The sequence below is a fragment of the Engystomops pustulosus genome, chromosome 4, assembly GCF_040894005.1.
Source record: "Engystomops pustulosus chromosome 4, aEngPut4.maternal, whole genome shotgun sequence".
Classification (NCBI taxonomy): Eukaryota; Metazoa; Chordata; class Amphibia; order Anura; family Leptodactylidae; genus Engystomops; species Engystomops pustulosus.
The window spans coordinates 142,742,565-142,768,945 of NC_092414.1; the positions used below are offsets into that span (position 1 = coordinate 142,742,565).

Below are 26,381 nucleotides of genomic sequence, written 5' to 3' on the forward strand. Positions count from 1 at the left end.
GGGAGCCGTTAGGAGTACAGGCTGTTATAGTATCCCCTTTGATGATGATATAAGCTTATTAATTAACAAAATTAGGAATTCTATGTTCTTCATAATTAATTATTGTAAGGAGGAATAAACTGTCTTGGTTGGTTTCGTACTTCACAGTCCCTATAAAAGTCACCAAATAGTGCCAATAAAGTAGGTGCATTGGCACAAATAAAGCCAAAGGTTGTCACCAGTAGTGCCCCAGGAAAAGGCTAGTGAATGAAGGGTGAAGGGTCAGAACCGAAACAACCAAAATCAGGAAAAGAATCTAAAATGTGAAGCAGAAGCATAATCTAGGAAAAAGCTTGTGAACAGAATGAGCTGGGAAGGTAATGTAATTGAAGTCCCCTTTGAATTGAGTGTTAGGGCCTGATGTCATATTCAGGCGCCAGTTACCCTGACAACCTAATGCGCCATGGAGACAGAGAGGGAGAAACATTTCCCATGTTAGATTATCAGACATTTATAGTTATTGTAATCACCTATTTACTAATCTGTTGATGAATGACAAATATGAATGGTGAAATATTCCATCAAAAAAGGACTTTTTCCTTACAGCTAGGTCATTTTATAACACCCACAAAAATTGATCCATACACACATCAGAGAGAGAGTTGTACTTTATTTTATAAGGCAGAATGATGCCAAGCAATATTTCCAACTGGTAAAGACAATTACAACTGCTCATTGTTATGATGTATAAATGACAGTAACTTCTATCATGGATGAGTTTCCATTTAGCACAAAAGCCTGAAATAGTTTTAGCACTGGTGATTCAGCGTGATACATAATTCAGATAGTTAACAGGACTAATCTTCCTATTTGCAGGGAAGGCAGGAGATGAGCTCAAGTTGCAGACAGAGGAGGAGAGCAGAGACCTCTTGGACTGGCAAAGCAAAGGAATGTCTTGATAGTCACACAGTCTAATGTGTAATCACAGCGTATCACAGATTACTGACTGATCTGTGTAATTACAGCATGATGAGAGGAGGAGGGAGTGCAGGGAGAAGGTAGGAAGGAGGGGGGAGGGAATTGTGAAAACAGAAGAAGCAGAGGGAAAAGTGCCAGGTCTGACAAGAGATATGGAAGATAGCAGAGATAAATGACAGTAAATATGTACCAAAACCCACATGCAAAATAACAGGAAGCTTTCCTAGACCCCTGAATGTCAAATGCGCTTTGTTGTGCTCAGAGATGACAGTATATTACTGGCCGCTGTGCAACTAGGCAATTTGGCCTTGCCTGAGATGCTTGTTTGGAACACTCGTGGATATATAATGCAGAATTTTATATCCTAGCTTTTTCTATTTTCTATTTTCCCAAAAATAGAAATATTTAAAATATGGCTTGATATCATTTACAACCTAGATGTTTAACGACTGAACGATAAAGCAATGAGAAATCCCTTGTACCTACATTGCTGGGTAGCTAACAGCTCTATCATTGGAGTCCAGGGAACAGTTACTAATTAAAGGTCTACTTTGATACATTGAGTTTACTTAAAGAAAATCTGTCATCAAAATCCATCATGATAAACCACGGACACTTACTCATAGATCCACCCACTGTGTTAATCTTCTTATATTCATTATCCATGGCCTCCTTCCTTCTAAAATAAACTTTTATTATTATGCTAATGAACAAGAAATGCTCTGGTGGCATTACTGGAGCTTCACAGGCTGTTACACTGTCTCACCCTCCCCCCTGCACCTTCAGCATTTCCCTCTCCCTGATGTAATTTCCCACAGTGAGAGATCGAAGTACTCAAGAGCACAGAAAGGCTCTGGTAAAACCCCCAGAGCCCCTTGGTTCATTAGCATAATTAAACAAATTGATTTTAGAAGAAAGGAGGCAATGGATAACAAATATAATACGATTACCATACGTGTTATCCATGGCCATATTTGTTATATATATATCTGTTATCCATTGTCTCATTCCTTCTAATATAAATTTGTATAGTTATGCTAACGAATCTGAGGGGCTTTAGTGGTCTTACCCGAGTCTTTCTGTGCTCTTGTTGCACACAGGGTTTTTTAACTGTGAAGGAGTACTTCTACAGTCCACTGTGGGAAATTACAGCAGGGAGAGGGAAGTGCTGAGGGAAGGGTGAGATGGTGCAACAGCCTTTGAAGCTACAGTAATGCCACCAGAGCCCTTTTGGGGCATTAGCATAATAATAAAAAGTTTATTTTTGAAGGAACCCATGGATAGTGAATATACAGGCAGTCCCCGGGTTATGTAAAAAATAAGTTCTGTCGGTTTGTTCTTAAGTTGAATTTGTATGTAAGCCGAAACTGTATATTTTATAATTGTAGCTCCAGACAAATTATTTTGGGTCTCTGTGACAATTGGATTTAAAAAATGTTGGATTAGCAATAAATCTTAATTGCAGATGCCTTTAATAACTGTTATAGCTGTTTATTGTAGCCTGGGGGTAAAGTTCAGTAAATTACCAATTTCCAGAGGTCCGTTTGTAACTAGGGGTCGTCTGTAAGTCGAGTGTTCTTAAGTAAGCCTGTAATAAGCTTACCACAGACACAGTGCCTGGGTCTATGAGCAAGTGACCCTGGTGAATCATGCTTGATTTTGATGGTAGATTTTTCTTTTAAGTAAGGAAAGAAAAGAATCCACTAATTTAGGAACAGATGCTCAAAGAAACAGGTAGTACTTCATATGAAATAATACAGAATTATCTCTAGGGATAATGGAAGGGTGTATTCCTTACATGGTGACCCAGCAGACAATCCAGGACACATAGCACCAGCGCTGGTTTGGTAACACAGCCCAGGGCAATGGCACTGTGCCCCTAATCTGAGCTGCCATATGCCACTTACAAAGGGATGACAAGGACAAAGTACAGTGTGTGAAAACAGAATAGACAAAGAAAAGGACAAGAGGGACAGGCAAGGAGCAGAGCAATCTTATAAAGGTTTGGTAATACAGCTCATACATTTAGGGAGGCAGAAATCACAAGGAACAGACTCAGGGGTAAACAACAGACAAGGTGAGAAGAGAAAACAAACTGGACATGAGATGAAGGCTGCAGGCGAGTCATGTTTAATGATAGAAAGAGTAAAACATAATACACTAGGTAAACAGTAAATAGACAAAAATAAAGAAAGAGGAAAAAACAATGTCAATGAAAACAAACAGCCATAAAGAAGCTGTGCTTGGCCTGCAAGGTGTTACTCAAGGTAATACTAATGTGAGAAAGACATGAAAACTGAGAAGTGACAACTTCTCACCTTTAATTAGTCAGAAGTCACAAAAAGGGGAGAGAGCAGGAAAAGTGTATAGTCTGCAGGAGGATGACATTAAAAGCATCAGCGACAGGCAGAAGTGCAGACTACATGCAGAGTCATATCTTAATTACTACTATGACACACTACAGTATCATATTGCTTCATATGGTGGTCCTACTGTATTGGTAGTCCATACCACTTCTCCAGCTAGTAGCACAAATTTGTAGCATGCTAAAAGTGCAATCTTTCCAAGAATATAGGTAGGACTATGCATCCATACTGGCTAGTGTAAGGCTAGGTCCACATGACTATGAAACTTAAAATACCATCCGACTGATCCATCAAAAAGTGGAGCACATCCTAGCCTAGTTTTTCCCAGATCACTCGAAGGGACACATTTATCATACACCGGTGTTAATAGTACCAGCTTATAATGCTGTGTATAGGATTCCGCCATTGCACTGCTTCAGGAATTGCAACTAAATAACAGCTTGTACCACACCATGAGCCAGGCGTTTGGCTTTCTATGGAGAGGGGAGGGGTGGGGAGTGGTCACTGCTGCATCCAGCCGTGTGCTTAGAGTTTTACTCTAATAAAACATACTGTAACCTCCTTTGACGCAATAGGGAATAAATATGTAGTTGCTGGAGTCTGAACATGGGACATTTGTGGATCCTTATCTTGATGGTATATACATTACAACTACATTTAAACACCAGCTGTAAAATGCCATTCATTGGATAATCTGTCTGAAAGCTTGTTCTACAGCTCTTCTCTAACCTCTTCTGAGCAATATTTTAAAACAATTTATGTCCAACTCAAATTTCTATATCAGCCTAAAAGATTAGGCAGAAGACATTTGGCAGAATACCTAATAAATTGTATTTTACAGTGCAGGTTGTAGTACAAAAATGAAGGCATATTAGTATATGCAGTTAGAAAAATGTTTTTTAACCAAAAATACATTTTCAAAAAAAATCTATTTTTAATTACAGTACAAAAACCTTTTACAATACCACACTGCAGGGGACAGATGGTATTACATTAAAAAACAGCATTGTTACACTACACAGTATTTGTTTGTAGTCGGTTACCATGGAAATCCCTATTCTGCCTAGGAGCTGTAGAAGCAAAATGTATTGAAAATTTAATTTAATAATATTAAATTTAAATTTAAAATGTTGCTTCTTACTTCATTTCTCTATTAAAGTAATTAAAAATCTTTTGTAAAGGTGTATGTAGACTTTAAGACTATGCCTATGCATTCAGTAAATATCAATTATTAACTACAAGGGCTCCAACTGGTGATAAATATGGATAAGATCAGAATCATTCAGTATATATTATTTTTAGTGTCTCTTTATGTAAACTGGACTAAAATGAACGTAGGAATGGGAACACAAGTAATGTGAACCATGATGTAGTTCCTGGGGTTTTAGGTGCCCATTTTGTCCCAGCAGGGGGTGAAATTCAATTGTCCCATTGCAAAGGTTTAATGTAGCACCTTCAGCTCTCATGCACACAAACATATTTTTTTCATGTGTACTATTATGTCCATGTATTTCTATGTGCTCAAACATTTTTGGCCATGTTTAGGGCTCTTCCCTTCCATAAAAGTCTATTGGTACGCAAAAAATACAGTGTTCTCAATCTGCACAATAATTAACACATCACAGATTTATATAGCTGCATGTGGATGGGAGTTGTACATTGCTAATGTAAATCTCAATAGGTTAGCGGCAGAAGATCCAGCTGCAGCTAACCTGGAGAAAACCCCCTCTGTGTGTCCCTGTTATTAAAAGCCTTGTCTCTTCATATTAACCCTCTTTATATAAAAACCTGCCTAATAATCAGCTAATCATGCTGCCTTCAGGAACTATCAGCTGCCAAGGGAAAATGTAGTATTACATGCTGACCATGCCAATGAATGCTATCCATGCCTACATGGACAGGCGGGGACGGCTAAAATGACAGTTTCTATTTATTTATTTCTACAGTACTAATTTGTTACATGCAAATTATTTACAGCTAAAACTCCACATAAGACATATAATTGCAATATTAAACCAATAATTTTCATCCATTTTCATTTATTATAACATTTTACAGCACTTGGAGAATATCATAAGGAACTGGTGCAGAACAGCTCACAGGATTTCAGTGACTGGCAGGGATTCTGGAAGTGAGCTTATCTAGTGACTTAGAAAATGACAGCTCAGATTTTTACAGCTAAGATCTATGTGATGTTAAATACTTTTGTCAAAAAAGATAAAGGCATGAAACCTTAACTGGCCAACCAGGAAAATACATTTGTAAGCTTTTCAAGCACAGATACCCCTTTTTAGAGAATGTCTACTATTTTTTTTACAGATAAAACAAATACTACTACTAGAAACAGGCTATGGACATTTACTAGGTGATCTGTGAAAATAACTGAATTTATTAAAAAACTAATTATCATTATTATGTGATAAGAAAGACAAATTAGCTTGAAACAGTAAAGTCAAAACTAGGACTGAATTAAAAGGAGTTTCCCACTACTAACAATTATCCTTTATCCACATGACTGCCAATAATCAGGAGCATGCGGTGCCATGCAAGTGTCCCTGATAAGGCGACCAGACGACAATGTGCCGAATATGGAAGGTGAAAACAGAGATTTTCTTCCATTTTTAACAGCTTTTTGCCATCAGTTTGTTTTTCATGGATTCTTATATATTATAGCCTATGAGTAATCAGTGAAAAAAGGTTCTGATGAGGACAGCCTCTATTTTCTAGATCGTACAAATGGTCTGTTAAAAATAATTGCTGCGGGTGCTAATCCATCAAAAAGAAATTAATTTAGTGCATACGTGTCCAGTTCAATAAGGAACAAATTTACTGTCATGTCCATCTGATCTAAATAAAACAATGGTCATTGTCTTAAATATCAGGCTTTGCAGTAACTTGTTAACTCACTATTTTAGCACCACTATTTAGCAAAAGTGCAGACAGATCAATGACAAGTAGTAGTTGCATTTGGCTAACACTAATTTGGCATAGAATACAGATAGACCAAGAAGCTGGAGCCTCATAGTATATCAGCTGCTTTGTGTGCTGGGGAAGAGTATTAAAACTATGCACCCCCCTCCTCAATAAGTGCTATAAAGACTGACACACTGTAAATCTTGATCACATACTGTATAATAATTACCAGTGGCATTTTGTTGCAACCTGTGACCTAAAACAAGAACACCACTAATGTCACAAAAAATGCAAACCTTTTGGATTTTTGGTTAAGATTGGTTACATTAACTTTGACATCACAGTCGGCAAAGCAAGTTGAATATGCCTGTAACCTGTCTATGTGGTTGTTTTTGCAGACAACTCACATCTCTTAGAGCAGTGATGGCGAACCTTTTAGAGACGGAGTGCCCAAGCTACAACCAAAATCCACTTATTTAATGTGAAGTGCCAACATGGCATTTTAAGCAGTAACGTATTGCTACCTGTTCTTCCACATCTTTCAATTGTATCGGCCCCATGAGGACACCAATTCAATTGAAAGAAAGAGTGCAAATTCAGACTCTCACTGTAGCTTCTCTCCAGGGTCTCTCTGTAGAGGAAGAATGAAGGGTTCAGCAGGGGGACCTCAAAAAGATACTGCAGCCCTGTCCACACCTTCTCACTTTTCCTGCAGTTCCAAACAGCCAATGAAGTGTCGCTTAGAGCAGCATCTCTAAAGTTGCCTGGGACTGCAGAGAGATTTAGTGGATTTGTTCCTGTCTGGTGAACTCTGTCCTGGGGTGATAACCTGAGTGCCCACAGAAATGGCTCTGAGTGCCACCTCTGGCACCCGTGCCATAGGTTCGCCACCACTGTCTTAGAGGGTACAAGCAGCAGACTAGGAGCCAGCACAAGGATGAGAATACCAGAGAAGAGGGGAGACTTATGTAAGAGAAGTCATGTATCTATAAGAGTGTGGAGGTTGTTAGAGTAGAGAGAGGAGAAGGTCACAGAGAGAGCAGTTCACACATATTTAAAATACTGGTTGATCACATAGTGGATAATAGCTGTCATGACTTTATGTGCATTCATACTATTTAACGTGTCTCAATTAAAGTAGGTTATTGGGTCACTGGACACATTCAGAATAATGTTTGGACTAGAGTTATTATTCTGCATGAAAACAATTTGCTGGCTTCCAGTGAACCTGTCATTAAATTATTTCCTGCTACCAATGATTTCCAACATAAAAAGAGAATGCCAAGTTAAAGGGGAGATCAGGTTTAATAGCGACAATTTAGAGCACAGACATTGAGGGAGATTTATTATTACTGTCTTAAATTTAGACAGTTTAAAACTAGACCAGACAGGCGGTAGATGCGCCAAATTTATCAGCAAGGTTCACGCTGTGTGATAAATGTGTTGCTACGCATGTTGGTCACTTTTTTCTTCCTTCTATCTCTTGGTAGTAATCTACTTTAAAAAGATATTATTTGATGCATTTTTAGACCAATACCCCTTTTAGCTAGATACTTTCTAAACCCTTGTCTAGAACACACAGAACATTTGGAGCAGGGTATATCTACCAGTTCTTTATTACTGGATCACTGGATAGGACCGACAGTCAGGACAGGACTGTTAAAACTTGGGAAATGACTTTCTCCTAGTTGCATTACCGTATATCACTGTATTAAAACAGGGCTCTGATATGTGATGCTAATGCGCACAGTAACTGAATCTGTTCTAGTAATTGTTCAGCAGAGTAATTGAGGCTCCAGAATAATCATTTTAGGAAGCGCTCTGTGTGCTAACTAGAAGGTGACTATGCTGGATGGCAGAGAAGATGGAAAATAGTTCTCAGATAAGAGCTGCCAGTCTAGTTATTATGGATCAATCTAAACCTTGTGAAAATCTAACTAAGCACTAAACATAGGACAAAAAAGTACATGCACCATGAGAAGTCCTTCATCTCACACAAACCTTAGACCTCGGCAACAGAAACACTATGGAAAATGTAAAAAGTGTGATGACATTACAAATGTAGAACCCAGTCTTGCTCAGTTTGTGAGACTGTTTTGTACACTTTTCATTAGCCAATTCCATGGGTATATGTAAATGTTGCAAGGGTCAAAAATTTGCATTCAGTTGGTTTCACGCTGTAATAACACCACACAATTAGAAAAGGCAGCATTATGACAGCTAGAAAAGAAACAACCATAACAGTAATTAGCTGTATATCTGCATTATTGCTGCTTTGTGGGTAATAAGCAAAAACGGTAATAATATGCCTGTTCTCCTCCATGAGATTTCCATTGGAAAAAAGCGCATTGCTCCAAAAAGTTTATAATATATTTTGTTTCAGTGTAACTATAGTTCACCACTTTGCCATTGCTGCAGAGCTAATAACATCACACTTTAAATTGGCCAATTTTACAGAAGGGGTAGGAGGCATGAGACATACCAGCATTTCCATACCAGCAAGTTTTCAACTAGGCGCATCATTGTCTTCATTAAAGACCAACTACAGTGCATTAACCACATGGTTTAATTAGCATTACATTCATTTTCACAATCTTTGTTTACTTCTCTTCTGGATGCCCCCCCCCCCCCCCCCCCGGCCCCCACAGCAGAACTTTTGTGGTGCCACCAGTTGCGAGGCAAATTCTTGCATTTTTATTTATATGGCTACAACTCTACAACTTAAGTACATTAAGTTAGAAGTAAAATATTGTGCAGATCTATTGTTCACTCATAGGCCCTCTGAACATGAACAAACAGTGTGCTGGTCAGCTCCCATAACCAAGTGCAGTGCAAAGGATGGGAGTCCATATCTGCTGGCCAAACAGCAGGAACATCAATGTAACAATTTTAACAGTGTTGTGCCGCTTTTCAGCCAGCTGAAAGGGACTCCTTGTATCATATTTCTCTATGATGGAAATATTCTCATTGACTGCGCCGTCATCAGTCCTTGAGACCATTTCTACGAACTGAGTACGTTTGGTAGCAGGGGACCTTAGGTACGTGCCTCTCAGATCACAGCTGCCATAAGAAAATTGCTCCAGAGATCATTTAGCTTCAAAAAAGGAAACTAGCAAGACAAGAAGCAAATGAAAAATAACATGTAAGATGTAACATGTGCGTTACGTGAAATCTATTCTCTAAGAAGGGGCTAATAGGTGACAATAAATAAAGGATTCAAAGAGATTACTAGGTATATACCCTCTCTTTGCAGATGCAAGTTTAAGGGACCCTTTCACCCGTCTCAACAAGTGCTGAGCCCCGCCCCCACGCAGGGTGCATAAAATGGTGAGAAGATCTGCAACTTGCTGCCCAGTGCACACTGTTACATTCACCATGCAGTGAGAGGGACAGCATTCTGGCAAGGACAGGAAGTCGACAGGAAGAGGTCTTCCTGTCTGCTCAGGCTGAGATATGAAGAGAAACATAGCTGTCAATCAAAAGGAGGAGGCACAGTTCACTGGCAGCCTGGAGAAAACATGACTCTTCTATTCATTTGCATATCATTTCTCCTTATTTAGATATCATAAAAACGTCTGTAATTAAGGTACAGTGCCTCAGTGGCAGAACATTTTAGGAGATATAGGGAGGACTTGTAACCTTTTACCAGCAGGTATTACTGATACGAGGAGTAAAATTCTGTGTAAGGCTTTGCTTACATCTGTGTTATAAACAGAAGGCACAATATTGTGTTATGATGGGAACACAATGGACATTAATGGTACCAAAAGGAACTCCCTAACTTTCACCTTGACGATAAACAAGAGGATAAAAATAGGAACGAACTGTGTTAAATTGAAAGGTTTTTTTCCTTTATTGAATGAAGCCTTAAAGGGAACCTGTCACCAGGAGACCCATTTTTAGCACTCCCCCAGTCCCCACAGAGCATAGTACATACGCTGCCAGGAGCTGGAAAGGAGCAGTTCCCCCCCCCCCACCCTTGGGAAACATGTGATCTTTTCAAATATATGAATAACTCCCCTCACTCGGGATTGGCTGTAGAGGAGCAGGAGGCGTCGCTAAGCCAAGTGATGGGTGTTTTCATATATTTGAAAAGGTCACATGGAGAAGCTGTTCCCCAAGGGTGGGGGGGGAGCTGCTCCTTTCCAGTCCCTCCCATTTGGCAACTACTTAGTCACACAGCAGATGCTAACGAAAGGTACAATATAACATATCATTTTTTCTGTAAAACCTATTTCTTATACAAAAACACTTTGGCAGCGTATGTACTATGCTCTGTGGGGACTGGGGGAGTGCTAAAAATGGGTCTCCTGGTGACAGATTCCCTTCAATATAGATTACATATTTTGGGAGTCTTCCCCTTCCTCAGATGCATGAGACAGAAGTAGTGGATGATCCATGTAATAAGTAATCCATTTTAAGACTTTATAGAACAATTTTCCTGCGTCTTATATATAAATAGATCTTAGAATATCTAGCAATCTCTCCATTAGGAAAAATCTTAGCCCCTGACCCTGGTCAAAAGCCTCTCTGTTAAACCAGTTACCTACATTGTATTGAAGAGACAATCTAATCCTGAAAGTCATGCCTGATGGTAAGGGGCCTGCCTTACAATGTAGAAAAAGAGACATAGGGGCACATTTACTAAGGGTCCGCAGGGTCCCATCCTGAAAAACATATTTGCATATTTCCCATTTTTTTCACGTATCACAGTCTAGTATTATTAAGCCATTTATAAAAATCCAATTTTACCTATGTTTTCTGTATTGCCCAGTGAATTAGAGAGAGTGGGCCATTTCTTTCAATTTATCGTTAGTTGCCACATTTTTTTCAGGAATGAATAGAGACAAAAAACTGCATTACATTTTCCCTAGAAAGATCCTCAATTTTCCAGTTTATTTTCTGCACAGCTTTGCCAAACTAGCTCATGCATGACCTGTCTTCTGCATATTAAGATTGCCCATTCCAGCATATAAACCATTCATTTAATTAATTTCTTGATATAATTGTCTTTTTTAAGCAATTGGATTGCCCCACTTTCACTTGAAGTGGGGATTATTATATAGACAGAAATATATATATATATATATATATATATATATATATATATATATATATTAGAAAAATTGCCATATAGATGGATTTATCTAATTATCCAAAGTCATCAATGACAGAACTTCCCTCAGTAAAAGTGTCCAAGAAAAGAGCATTTTTTACACAGGTAAACAGAAAATATATATTCCCATTAAAAAATAACCCCCCTTCCACTCAGCATGGACTCATTCATGTTTTATTGTGCAATAAAATGAATCATACTGGGTCTAATTAGGCTGAAAAATGAGCTTTTACAAAGTGAACTACATTTCTTATATTTGGCGAAAACAAGTTGCTGAAAGTATAACTTTGGCTCTGTCCTGAAATGTCATAGCAGTCATATACTGAATGCAAGAAATCCACAAATCCCAAATGTGCTCAATGAACCCCACTAATTTACTATAAAGGCTGGGGGGTGTTTGTACACAAGTACATGGCTGTATGATGCTGTTAAACTGGTGGTCTTACCAGTCTGAATACAATGCATTGTCAACAGGTTGTAGATCAAAACATTTCAAGGGTGCAGATAACCTGTGTGCTGTAAAGGTGCCTCCAGTGATTTTTTTTTTATAAAACTGCACCTATAGTTTAATGAATGCTGTAAATGTGGGATACAGTGCGTGAATAGCATAAAGTTCAGTCATTTGAGGCTTAAGGACTATTTACACACTTGAGCTAAGAAATTGAAATTAAATTGTGTCCTAAAAGTGTTAAGCCCCTTAGCCTCTGCAGCTTGCATGTATAACAATACATAGCAAGCTGAAGGCTGCCATTCTGACAAGTGAGCTTTCTAATGGCTTGTTCACCAGTTCTCAAGAGTATTCATCTAAACTTAAAGGGGTATTCCAGGAATAGGCATAATTCATATACAAATGGGGACTCAAAATATGAGATAATATGTAATTAGTTGTTATTTAAAATGTTGCTCCCCTTAGCAGAAAATGCTGGTGACATACAATGTAATGGAGAATTAAAATGCTACTGGCCCTTTAATCAGTCCGTTGAATTCCTCTGTGCAGAGCAGACACAGGACAGAAGATGGCCGCATCACATGTCCTGCACCTGCCTGGGCAGGTCATGTGATCAGCACTGCATTTGGCTATAGTTGGTTGGTTGCAGTGCATCCAGTATGGCCAGTGTTGTGGTGATGTGCAGGGATGGCAGTTACACATCATTACTATAGTCCAAACAATGGGGCACATTTACTTACCCGGTCCAGTCGCGATCCAGCGGCGCGTTCTCTGCACAGGATTCGGGTCCGGCTGGGATTTAAGATGGTAGTTCCTCCGCCGTCCACCAGGTGGCGCTGCAGCGCCGAAAATAATCTTAACGCCCCGGAATGCACCATCCCATAGAAGGTGAAGGTGAGCGCTCCCCAAGCGACACATTTTCGGTTTTTAAATGCGGCGGTTTTTCCGAATACGTCGGGTTTTCGTTCGGCCACGCCCCCCCGATTTCTGTCGCGCACATGCCGGCCCCGATGCGCCACAATCCGATCGCGTGCGCCAAAAACCCGGGGCAATTCATGTACAAGCGGCGCAAATCGGAAATATTCGGGTAACACGTCGGGAAAACGCGAATCGGGCCCTTAGTAAATGACCCCCAATGTGTTGTTGAGCGGCAGCGTGTGTATAACAATAGTCGGGTGCAGGTCTTCTAAGAGGTCTGGCAGCAACCCCAAAGCATATAGGAATACAATTGAGAAGCAGCACTCCGGTATCTCTGAAGAAAGAGGTTTATTCCACCAAAAATGTGCGACGTTTCGCCAATTCAATCAAGGCATTATCAAGCATACTCCATTCCACTTTTTAATATTTTTATCTCAATTTGCACATGGCACTTTTTTTACGCTACATTAGATTAGCTCCTCTCTGTGATTGACCCGTGAGAGCTGTTACGGGGATATAGGGTTAAAACGAGGGAGCCTTATTTTAACACATTTTGTCACATTGTGGATATATTTAATGTTTATCACTAGCAGACCACGTCTTTAATATAGTGACCTTTCTGCATTATGTATTTTGTATCAAACTTGTATTTTGTAAACGTCACTTTACACAACTGTTGTTAATCAATGCACCACTATTTAAGTCAGCTCACTTCCTGACTCAGTATGCTTGATAATGCCTTGATTGAATTGGCGAAACGTCGCACATTTTTGGTGGAATAAACCTCTTTCTTCAGAGATGCCGGAGTGCTGCTTCTCAATTGTATTCCTACATCATTACTATAGTAACAGAGCAAGCAAGTCTGTTAAATCATCACTGGGAGCAGAGCATAAGAGGCAGGAGGAGTTACTGAGAATTAAAGGATCATGGGACTTGTAGTTTCCAGTGGCGGCCACCTTAGTGATAACTCCACCTACTTTAGAGAGGCCATAAATTTTGTAAATCATAAAATCAAACTATTTAAGCTCAATTTTGTGACTAATGACATTGAGTATTGTTGTATTCATTTATTTATATCATCATGGGTTTTTGTGTCAGGCGTTCATATTCCCGGAATATCCCTTTAAATATTGTTAGAGTTCTTCCACCTTCATTTGATCACCTTTTTTAATCGTATCCAAAGAGAGAACTCTCAGAGAACTTGGAAGTTATCACAGCATACTATTCTGCGACTTACTATGTATTGTAATACATTCAAGCAGAAGTCAAGGGGTTTCTCATTTTCATTAAAAAAAACTGTCATAATTTTGTTTCAGCCACAATAAACATTCTAAAAAATGATATCAAAAGGATGCCCAAACCAGTTGCTGTCAAGCTGTTGTATCCCTATACTATTGGGCATCTTGTACTTGCTATGGTGTCATGGCAGAGCATCACAATTATTGGTAATTCACATACAGTGCAATGAGGTTACACCAGGTAAAGAAACAATTTTTTATTTTAACATCATAGCGTAAAACATTGCCTCTAAAATGATGAAAGGTGATCAGTGTCAGAAGCCAGATTAGCCTTTGCAAACCAACGTTGTTGCACTTAAAACACTGGGAAATCCCATACAATGCTTGATTTTTTATACTGCATTTCTGCAGTTTATGTCTTTCCTGATCACTTTTGGCTCTATACCAAGCCAAGCCCTAGAAGGAACCTGAGCAGGACTCTGTTCTCCAGGGTTATACTAATCGTAGGCACAGCATGATGTGGGGAACACATATTAGGCCCTTCAGCTATCAATGCCAAAACCCAGTACCATAATAAGAGGCACTTCTGATATGGCCTCTATAATCTACTTATAGCACTGTCCTTTACATACATTTCCTTCCAATCTATCGGCTTACTGTTTTACACTTGCTTTCTACCTGTTCTGTACCATGTACACCCGCCTGATTGTATGTCGACATTGATTTTTTGCAGCTAACACTGGCTTCCTTTGTTTTTACTTTCCCTCCATGCAGTTTCCTACTGTTCGTTGATTACGGAATGGCAGAGGAAGTCTGCAGTTACACAACCTAAGAATTACCTTGTCTCCCAGATAATTGGGAAGCCTGTCCATGAGATACTTAAGAGTTAAGCTACACATGTAGCAATGCGATCAGATAATCTGATCAATCCTGAGTGCAGTAAACACCTGCATTCCAAGACAGATCAGTTGTGAGAACACATAACAGTGTTAGGCTGTGAACTGGGGCATAGGAAGCTCTATGTGCACAGTGATCAATCTAATCCACTGAAAAGCAGAGATGTTACTCAGAACAAATTACATGGACAATGTCACCTTGCTCGTCTTGCTTATTTAACACTAGAATTATTTTAGGTGGGGGAAAAAGGTTGTAAAATCAATTAGAGAGCAATTTTAACAAGAATTTAAAAAAACACCAGTGAATATAAGTCCTTGAGATGTCCTCTTCTGCTATGCTTTCCCCAATTGTGTTTTTCTTGGAAAATGACAATCAATAGGGCTGCCATTATAACTCCCACAGGGATGGTCACCCAGCTTCCCCAGATCTGGAGTAATAAATCAATACAAGAAAGGAAGCTGTATTACTGTATTACTAGGGAATGTATGCTGCTCAGGAAAGAAGGGCAATCCCCTGTGCAGAATATAGTGACATATAGTTATCATCAGAAAAAAAAAATGTTGTAACTTGATAGACGAGGTCAACACGTGGACTTTTAATGGTAGTATTTGTTTACCTTTGACAATTGACTTCCCATATAATTTAGAAAAAAAATATGCAAAATTGAAGTTATTTGCTGTTTGTATTATGCGCACCAAACGCTTCCCACAACCTTAGGTTCACATTATTGTTGTTAATAGGGTTTTCATAGATTTAGCTTTTTTTTTTTAGAAATTCTGTGGGACCTTATGAAAGTCAATGAGACCCACCAGGATTCAGCAGCACCAGCTTGAAAACAGTTTCAATGTCACGGTTACAAATGAAAAACAAGTCTCATATTGGGCCTTTCAACTTGTAGATAATCCTTTCAAGCAAACCTTTTCAGGACCAAGGACAGCAATATAGTGTATGTGCTAACACCATAATCTTGGACAACCTGCCAAATTTCTTAACAAATACATATATAGTGTATCTTTTTGCAGTACAATAGCTTCTGCTTTTTCCACTGACAGCAAGGCACCTCCTCTATGGCTCCACAGACTATTACCCTTTAAATATGTTATACATTCCTAAGCAAACTAGAGGGAGTTTATAAGAGTATTACATAAGAGTGTGAGAAAGCAGAGGCTTCACCTGGTGCTCTCCTGCTGTTACACTACACCTGCTCTGCAGACACATTATTATGTGAGTGACAGGGATGACACATTTCAGACACATCACACACCACACTGGAAGCTTTTATCTGAGATGTTGTTTGGGAAAACATGTTCTAGAAATCGGTAATGTGTATTACACACTATTTTCTATCTTGAAGTAATATCCACTTATTGATTTACATACACCTTCCGGTAATGATTTGATATTTTCTAGCACTGAATCTTTATAATTAAGTTTCTGTTATCATCAGGCAGAACTGCTTCATTATTGCCTTTTTACATGAAAAGGGATTTTTCCTGAAACTTGGACTGGAAAAAAGGACAGAAAATGCAAACATTTCCAAGGATATGGTCATACCCTTCAGATGAATATTGACCAAACCTGATGATTTTGGTGAAACTGACCCATCTACAGACCAATTATGTATTGTGCATATGTGGAGAAAAACACGTCCTGAACTTGTGTTTGAATCTTTGAGTTTTACAAGAAGTTGTTGCAAAAGTGTCTGGCAGTGCTTTATTCCTCTCCTACCATATAAACAGGTATGTATAGTATTTATGATCCCAGCTTACTGCTGATATGCTTTACAAATACAAAATGTGGCATCTGCGATTTATTTTTTTAACTTGTTTTATGTTTTCAATTTTGTTATAGTCTTCATCAAATTGCAAGTATTGTTTTTTTTTCAATTGTTCAGACCTATTTTGTCTCTATGGTTACAGACTACAAACCCTGTAGTCACACTCTTTTCCATCTGTTGCTTACACATCTTACCAACAAGTACTAGGTTTTCATACACATGGTATAATTGCCATCTATTTCCATGACACACACTATAGGCATGCCTATGAGCTAAATACGCAATGCTGTAGGACAGTCTTCATGTCAAAATTTATATATTATTCAAAGTGCATATAAAAAGCCCTACTCTACAGATTCTCTTCCATCGGCTGGTGACGATGCCCTCACTCTGCTCCATTACCTCGCTCAATTACTGCAACCTCAACTCATCCATAAATGCACACATCTTGCGCCCCACACCTGGCTAGAAGAAATATACAAAGGAGTCATTGCTGATATTTTGATAATACATGACTTCCAAAACAAATTTCAATCAATACAGATGGCAAAGGTTTCTTGCTTGAAAACAGTGACCTTAATCATTGAGAAGCTGACACAGATGTTAGAAGTCGTCATAGATATTACAAATGTCATAAACACCCTGTATGCTTTAATCTAACCTGGGAGTGAATAAGGCCCACAAGGATCCCTGGGGATAAGGGATGAAGCAGATGAGTGACTGGAAGTGATGCAGAACAGTGCACACGAAGGAGAGAAAATCTCACATCTGTCACACAATCCATACATACAACATTTCAGTAAATACTGAATGGGTGGCCACCAAATGTAAAAAATTGGAAGCCACAAATGTGAAAGCTAACATTGAGGTTAGGATGCACAAATGATACTGTACTGTAACCATAAATAATAATGTATACCCCAGTAAAACAAAGAAAACATGCGCTTTTCTGCAGGAAAACAGACCTACATATGTCCGGGAAATATATCACATATAAAAAGGAATTAAAATGGGTCAGATTGTCACCTTTACATATGTGTATATCTGTTGTTCATCATACAATATCCTGCTCTTGTGTGTGGTGTTGACACTTTATGTATCTTTTTTTACATTTTAGCAATCATAGTTGCGTACTCCACCATATATTCATGTTACCATATTCCTATTTTTTACATGATGAAACGGCTTGTATCTTTGCAGCCACACAGACCAGTGAATGCAAAGGAGCAGCTTCAAAAATTGGCTGTCGGGAATGTTCTGTGTGATGGTCTGGATGTATGTGTATTATGTGTGATGTAATATTATGTGCTGACTACAGTTTTTCTTTTCACATTGTCCCTTTTGTGTACCTTTTCCATGCGAACGCTGTCTTCCTTGTCCTATACGCCGGGCATTATGTGCCTTACATCCATTTCTCCAATTTGAAAACATCTGATTAATGTCAAGCTGATAAAAGATTTCTTGAATACGAAGAAAAATGTATCTTTGACTCTGCTTAATATTTCATTTTCATGAATAATTAATGGTGTTTAATAAAAACTATTAGCATCATTTTGTAGACATTTTGTTAGCAGGACACTCTGGAAATATGAATCCCCTCAGATTTACCACCCTGCAGCAGGAAAATGGTACATGATTAAACAGCTGCCTAATAAATACCAGCAACTCCTTCCATTCCTTCAGTGCACGCGCTCCGCTTGTCTGCTTGCATTTAGGTGTAACGCTGCATTCAAGCTTATTCATTGGAGTAAGATGGCAATCAAGTGCTGCAAGTGCTGCAAAAATGTCCAATATTTCTTGCTGGTCACTGGCACTGGTGGCATGTGTTTTATATATTAACGTCTATTAAAGTAGGGTTCCTGACTTGCACATTACAATAAATTGCTGCCTAATTTTGAAGCCAAATAGCAGGAGAACCCAACTTGTAACATTAAAGAGAAAGAGAGTGTAAGAGAAAAATATGAACATAGTCAAACTGATGAGCTGTATCATAACTTCTACCAAAAGAAAAATTTTCAGATAAAAATGAGAAAGTAAAAGAGAGCCAGATGCTGCCAGGACTTTGGCATTTGATCGGCCTTTGGGATGTTTAGCCAAATCTACTGTACATTAAACCAATGTATCATCAGGAAAAGAAATTACATTATAGTCACTGGTAATAAACCTATGTAGATGCCTGGGCACTTTACCCAATGACACTAAGCTAACAAGGACTGTATTATAATGATACTGGGTAAACAGGAACTAGTAATTATCTTACTTTATTATCATATAATGAGCCACACACCAATAGAAGCATCTTAATGAAAACTGGGGCAGGATATCGTGACACTTAGTCTTATGGGACAGTCTTTTAGTCTTTTTTGTGACCTGTAACACAACAAATGGGCAAAAATATTGACTATGGTATCACTGGGTGAGAACAAAATGGACACTAGGCTGATTTCTCAGTAGGAATGGGAAAGTATACTAGTTTTTCATGAACTGAACACAGTGGGGAAGATTTGCTAATGAAAATGTGTCTTGATTGTCTGACTATAGTATAGAGCTTTCTAAGAAAAGGTGCGCAGCCTAAGATTAGGCACTAATCAAGTATTGGACCTGATCCAATGCTGACAGGTCAAAGGGACTTTATACTAATCTTCTCAGTATATATCAGGCAATACAGAGAAGTTACCAGTACACAACACTCCGTGGAGATTTGTTACCAGTCTTACCTTAGAGGACAAGTCTAACTGATGCTGATGCCATTTTCTGTAATTTTCTTTATGAGATACTTTCCACCAGAACATTGAAGTAATAGCTGCCCATTCTCGAGAGCTGTGGGTCAGGTGACAAGACCCACAATGATTACTTGGTCAATATTTTAGGACACAGTCTATCCAGATGTCATCAACAGTGTTTTTTGGTTGAAAACACCTTTTAAGGATCAAACTGCTCTGTGCCATTTTTTAGCAATAAGTCCAGTCCTCTTTTTAATGAGTTTGTATACCATATTGTTTAGTAAGATTTTAGTGACTTTTTACTCCGTATTATATTATTCATCTGTGCCAGATGAGTGGAAGTTATCAGGAATAAATGCCATTGTGTACAACATCCCCATTTATGCAGTAATTGCAGATTTGCATTGTGGCCAGAAGCCCAGGTTCAGCAGAAGTACAAAATGTCACATTACAGCACAGTCTCCTATTAGGCTTCTGTTTTACAGCGATTGTTTCCTTCTTCATAGAACCAAACTGCTCATTTAATTCATTGCTATGTTATTCATGAAAAAAATGAAATGTTCATTATTATTTTAGAATCATGTTCCTGTTTCTAACATACAACTTATCTTATGTTTAATAAAACCTTCCTTTCTTTACAATCACAGACTAAGGACGGTTCATGGCAGTTTTCTAAACACTTTGCTATCCGCTGCCTCTATGTAATCATTACTGTAATCGGCAAAACCAATTTTGTTACTGATTGTGCAGGAATCCATGAGATAAAAACAGTGTGAGACTGGGAGAGCATCCCAAAACTGGCCAAGTGCAGGCTGCCTAAGCCAGGGGTGGGAAACCCATGACAAATATGTTTGTACAGGCTCATGATAATTGTCCCATATACTCTTTCACTGGTATTGGTGATCTTGTGGCTTGTTACTGGGAATCTATGGCTGTTGCTGTTATAGCAGTACTGTACTCAGCTTTAACATATGGAGGCCATTGCAGCTCTTGGATTGGATCTATATTCCTCTACAACCAGTTAAAAATGCTTTGAAAACTTTAGTATCCACTGTTTGAAAATTTTGCTAAAATGTTGACTGCCCCTGGCTTAAAGGGTTTTCTTTTAAAAAACGAATGCTGCTAGAAATAATTTTTGTGTTAAAAGGAACCTGTCACCAGGTTTTGCCCCACTAAACTACTAGCCTCTCTGGTTGGGAATGAAATATCCTTTCCAAAATTCTATAAATCTCATTAGTTTACCTATACAAAATCTCCTCCAAAGCTAGGCAAATATGACTCGTCTTACCTGTGACTCATCTTAACTGTATTGCAGTATATGGAGTTTTTGCATGTGATTCGTTACAATGAGCCACTGGTCGGTGCTTGCAATATGTAGCAATGCCCATCTCTGTATGAAGAGATGGGCGTGAGATATATCCGCCGCAGAGCCTGAAGGGGTTAAATCTCCCCTGCATATATGGTTACACATACGCCTGCAAATGTTTACAATCTCAGCTTCCTGTATGGACGTTTCTGTCCTACAGAAACTTCACTTCCCACAGTGCATTGTGCTGTAAACACAGCATGAAGTGTATCCACCCATTCCAGCCTACACAGTGCTTAAAACCCCGCCCACTACACCTTCCAGGCTCTGCTGTTCCCAGCACACTACACCTTCCTGTTCCTGCACAGAGAATGGGACACATTTACTTACCCCATCCCCGAAGTTTACCGAAAGTGCATTGTCCGAATCCAATGCACAGTGCAGTGATTTACTAAGATTGTGCGCCACATATCCTCCATGTTTCACTTCCCCGCTCAGGTCCAACAGAGCTTTAATTTTTGTAATTTTTGTAAATGTATGGAAACATTATAAAACCTATATAAATTTGATATCTCGGCGATTGAACTGACCCCAAGAACAAAGTAGACATGTCATTTGGGGCGAACAGTGAAAGCTGTAAAATCCAAGTCCACAAGAAAAGGGCTCAAATGAGTTTTTCACCATTTTTACTGCATTTAGAATGTTTTTCCCGCTTCCCAGTACATGGCATAGAATATTAAATACCCTCACTATGAAGTGTTATGCAGAAACCAATCCGTCACAGAGCTCTGTAGATGAAAAAATAAAAAGGTCACATATGTTATGGGGGGGGGGGGGATTCAGATTTGTGGCGCACAACTTTGGCCATCCCACAAGCTCATATGCTATAATGGGGCGTGGGGGGGGTGATCACATTTGTCTTGAGCTGTGAGTGGTCACCTCATATGTGACAAACATACCCCACCTCTCCCACCAGATATGTGATGGCATATGTATGTTGGTGTGTTAACATTTCACACGGTTGGTCACACATTAATTGTAGGAAGCTCTTACGTGACCATTGCCCCATGACATACGTGAGCACAAGAGTACACAAAGGTATATATACATATTTTTTGAATGTGGCTATAAGTGATTATACTTATTACTCTTCTTGTCCAATCTGCGCACTAACACCTGCTGTGGATTGCGGTGCGTGCGGATTTGCAAAAAACTTTTTTTTATGTGTCAATAATTGTAGAATATCTAGAAACTGGTGGTAAGATACAATCTGTATCAGCAACAATGTGCCCTGCCCCCAATGCACTGTTATAGCCAACTGCAATCTAGCATCTTTACTATGCTATGTGAATGACTGCAGCCATCACATATGGCAGTGGTGGCGAACCTATGGCACGGGTGCCAGAGGTGGCACTCAAAGTCCTTTCTGTGGGCACCCAGGCCTTCACCCCAACACAGAGTTTGGCAGATAGGACTCAAGGCTTTCTCCTGTGGTCCAATACAGCCCAGGACGTGCCAAGCTCACTGCTATTTTAAACCGACACATCCTTAACTGCCAAGACTACAGGAGGAGCAAGAAGGTGTGGATAGAGATGGATTATCGTTGGAGCTCCTGCTCTAGGTCCCCTGATCCTTCCTCTTCAGGGGACCCAGCAGGGAAGCTACAATCCAAATTTCTCCATAATCTTTCTCTTGTATTGGTGAACTCAGGATCCCTATGCAATTGAAACCTGTGAAACAGCAGTGATCAATAAATTAATGCTTAAATTGTCATGTTGGCACTTTGCGACATATAAGTGGGTTTAGGTAGTAGCTTGGGCACTCTGTCTCCAAAAGGTTCACCATCACTGACATATGGCATGGAAACAAAGGACCGGCACATAAGTATCAGCTTTTCTGTTGTTATAACCCATCAAGTTAGACACGTTAAGAGGGACAGTCCCTTTACAGGTGGACAGGTAGATGAGGTGCATTTTCCATACAATGCCCTGGTCTTGTGACTTCTTATATTTATAACTAAACCTTATACCTTTTATTGTACAAGTACATTTGTATTTTATTAAGTTTACTATTGCCATGCCTGTGTATGATGCATTCTTGTGTTACATATTCTCCTTTCTAATTGTACAGGCAGTCCCCAGGTTACGTACAAGATAGGTTCTTAAGTTTTGTACTTAAGTTAAACCTTGTATGTAAGTCAAAACTGGTATATCATATAATTGTAATTCCAAAAAAAAATGTTTTTGTTCATGTGACAATTGGATTTTCAAAATTTGGTGTTGTCATGGGAACAAGAATAAATAAAGCTTCATTACAGATACCTCACAGCTGATCATTGCAGCCTGGGACTATCATCTAGAGAACTTCACTAGAGGTCACAGTTGGAAGAGAAGTCTGTCTGTAACTAGGGGTCGTCTGTAAGTTGGGTGTCATTAAGTCAGGGACAGCCTGTACTGATTTCAATTGTGTAATTAATTTTATATGATTGTTTAGGATGCCTGTCTGCTTTTGTAAAAAAGTTCTAACCAGAATCTATAAGTATATAGTCATGTTTAGTCATAAGTACTCATTTTGGCAGTATTAACACTCTGTATGACAGGATTTGTTAATTGGGAATACAAAAAGAAGCTACTAAAAAACGACAAGTCAGGAGAAAAAACTTAAGATCAGAATGGTTTTATACCTTTTGTCCTTATAACTGATGGGATATTATTTTAGTACACCAGCTATTGTTAATGCTTCTTTTTGGATAACTCAAGTGAAAACCCAGTATATTGTGTTAAAGAAGAGTAAATGTTCTGTCAACTAAGAGAAGCTGAGATAACGCATTTCATTTCCATGCACCTCATAGGGTGAAGAGGTGAAGGAACTCAGTGAGTGAAGGTGGGAGAAAGCTGAGCAGAGCACACTATAAGCTTGCACTTGTCGTAATTGAAACTGCACATAGGTCTTACCTGTCTCTATCTACTGATGTGTGAATTTTCTGGACTGAATGTAAGGTACTCTCTAAATCCATTCTGGATGTTTTACTTCTTAGGCCCCTTCTACACTGGCGTTTTTCACGCGCGAGTTCTGCGCGTGCATTTGACGCGCAGAACTCGCATTGCACTCTGTCCCATTATATTCAATGGGTCTTTCTCCATTTGCGTGGTTTTCAACGCGCGTGCTTGCGTTCGTTTGCACGCGCGTCAAAATCGCAGCATGCTCTATTTTTGCGGGTCACGCGCGTTTTTCACGCCCCATTCAAGTCTATGGAGATGCATCAAGAACGCATTGCACTCGCAATCATTGCAAGTGCAATGCGAGTGCAATGCGTTTTAAACGTAAGGGTTGCTAGGTGACCAGAATAACATTATTTCCCCTGCTCGCGATCGAGCATTTAATTAAAAAAACACAATGAAGAACAGTGAAGAATAGAATAAAATCATTGTACACAGTGAACACAGTGAACACAGGATCATTTAAGATAAAAACACAGTGCAGAACACAGTGCAGAATAGATTACAGATGTTCGGCACATCTGCTTACTTGTCGGGAGATACGCGCGGAACGGTGCGGCCAAAATAGCATGTGAAGAACAATATATATGTGTGTAGAACACATTGCAGATGTATTTAAACATCTGCAATTTGTTCTTCACACACATATATATTGTTCTTCACATGCTATTTTGTTCGCGCCGTTCCGCGCGTATCTCCCGACAAGTAAGCAGATGTGCCGAACATCTGTAATCTATTCTTCACTGTGTTCTGCACTGTGTTTTTATCTTAAATGATCCTGTGTTCACTGTGTTCACTGTGTACAATGTTTTTATTCTATTCTTCACTGTTCTTCACATCTGCTAAATTGTCGGGAGATAATATACGCGCGGAACAGTGAAGAATAGATCGCCGATGTTTGCAAATTATCAGAAGACATTATTTTTCAATTAAATAACACATTTTAATCCCAAACCATGGTCCCTTTGAAATATGCTCGAGTCTCCCATTGAATCGCGCGTCAAAAATGCGCCGAAAACGCAAAAAAAACGCAAATTACTCCAAGGAAAAATGCAACAAAAACGCAGCAAAAACGTCAGTTTTTCACGCATTGCACACGCACGTGAAACGCAACGCTAGTGTGCAAGAGGCCTTAGGATTTCTAACCTCAATCCCTCACAGCTTTCTTACTATTTTTCTATGTAAGCCTTTTCCTGGCACCCAGATACTTGATGATTCTGCTTCTGTCTTCCATTATTTGCCAGTTGGCCCCCGTGAATTTTCTGTTTATCCTGTCTTTGGATTCTTCAAGACTTCACACTATATACCACAGGGATGCATTATCACAATATATTCATCACCATTACCACCTTCAACTACCTACACAGGATCCATTTTTAAACAGAAACCTTTTTAGCGAAGTGTTATAACACAACTTCACGCAATGTCCTTGGAGCCTTCAATTAGTTTCCATTATTCAACTTTTCCTTAAATAGTTATAATATACACTGAATGTATCATCTATGTACTTTACTAAAGGCATATGATAAAGTTATTAAACATTGCCTCTCTCTATCTCTATATATTAGTTTTCCCAAATAACACAACGTTGCAAAGATACCCCTAATGCTAAGCTTATGTATGTGATTGCACGATAAAAATACCATAATGATAGCTGATGCACATTGCAAGGCAGAACCATATATGATGCAAACCTACAAAATATACAAGGCAATTAGGTGATATACTAGTTGTCCAATGAAGCTTATTGTTTAGAGATGTAAAATTAGATAATTTATTGTAAATAAATGTTTGTTCCCCCAGATACAATATCATCACATGCTATTTGCAGGAATCGCTTACATTGGGTTTACCTACATAACTGCGCCATGGTGAAATTACTTGTTCAACCTCTCTTTTTCTCTTTTCCAACAAGTATAAGGAGAATTCACCATGAGCTAGGGCAGTGGTGGCGAACCTATGGCACGGGTGCCAGAGGCGGCACTCAGAGCCCTTTTTGTGGGCACCCAGGCCTTCACCCCAGCACACTAGACAGAACACAAAGAATTTTCCTGCAGTTCCTAGCAACTTAAAAGATGCTGCTTTCAGTCATATTTTGATACTTACGTTACTTCGCTACTTGGGACTGTAGGAAGAGGGAGAATGTATAGACAGGCTCAAATTATTTTTGGAGGACCTCCTGCTGGCCCCAAGATTTTCTGTGTACAGAGGGAAACTGGACAGAAGCTAAAATGATAAAGATTTTCCATCTTTCTACTGTGTTAATGTCCTCAAGAGGCCAATATGATTGAAAGTTGTTGAACAGGGAGCAATAAGTTACTGCTTTAATTTTTGGTTGGCACCTTGCGATAAACCTCTAAAAGGTTCGCCATCACTGAGCTAGGGGATTCTTCTTCTTTCCACAGAAGGTAGGACTATACTAACATTATTTTTGTAAAATCTTCAAATGTAAACATTATTTTTTCTATACTCGACTAACATACAACCCCTAGTTACAAACGGACCTCTGGATATTGGTAATTTATTGTACTTTAGTCCTAGGCTACAATGATCAGCTGTAACAGTTATCAAATGTGTCTGTAATGAAGCTTTAGTGTTAATCCTGATTCTTATGACAACCCAACATTTTTAAAATCCATTTGTCGCAGAGACCAGAAAAGTTCTGTCTGGGATTACCATGATAAAATATACAGTTCCGACTTACATACAAATTCAACTTAAGA

The 26,381-nt window shown here is 39.0% G+C and overlaps 1 protein-coding gene and 1 long non-coding RNA gene across 3 annotated transcripts in view; one reads left to right on the top strand and one right to left on the bottom strand.

The window, feature by feature from the left end:
- LINGO1 (leucine rich repeat and Ig domain containing 1) overlaps positions 1-26,381 on the bottom strand; it is a 231,142-nt gene that overhangs the window by 61,971 nt on the left and 142,790 nt on the right. The window lies entirely within an intron of this gene.
- LOC140125658 (uncharacterized) lies at positions 161-6,654 on the top strand. Its single transcript, XR_011854676.1, has 3 exons — positions 161-356; positions 856-1,037; positions 6,635-6,654. It is a non-coding gene; the product is annotated as an uncharacterized lncRNA (long non-coding RNA).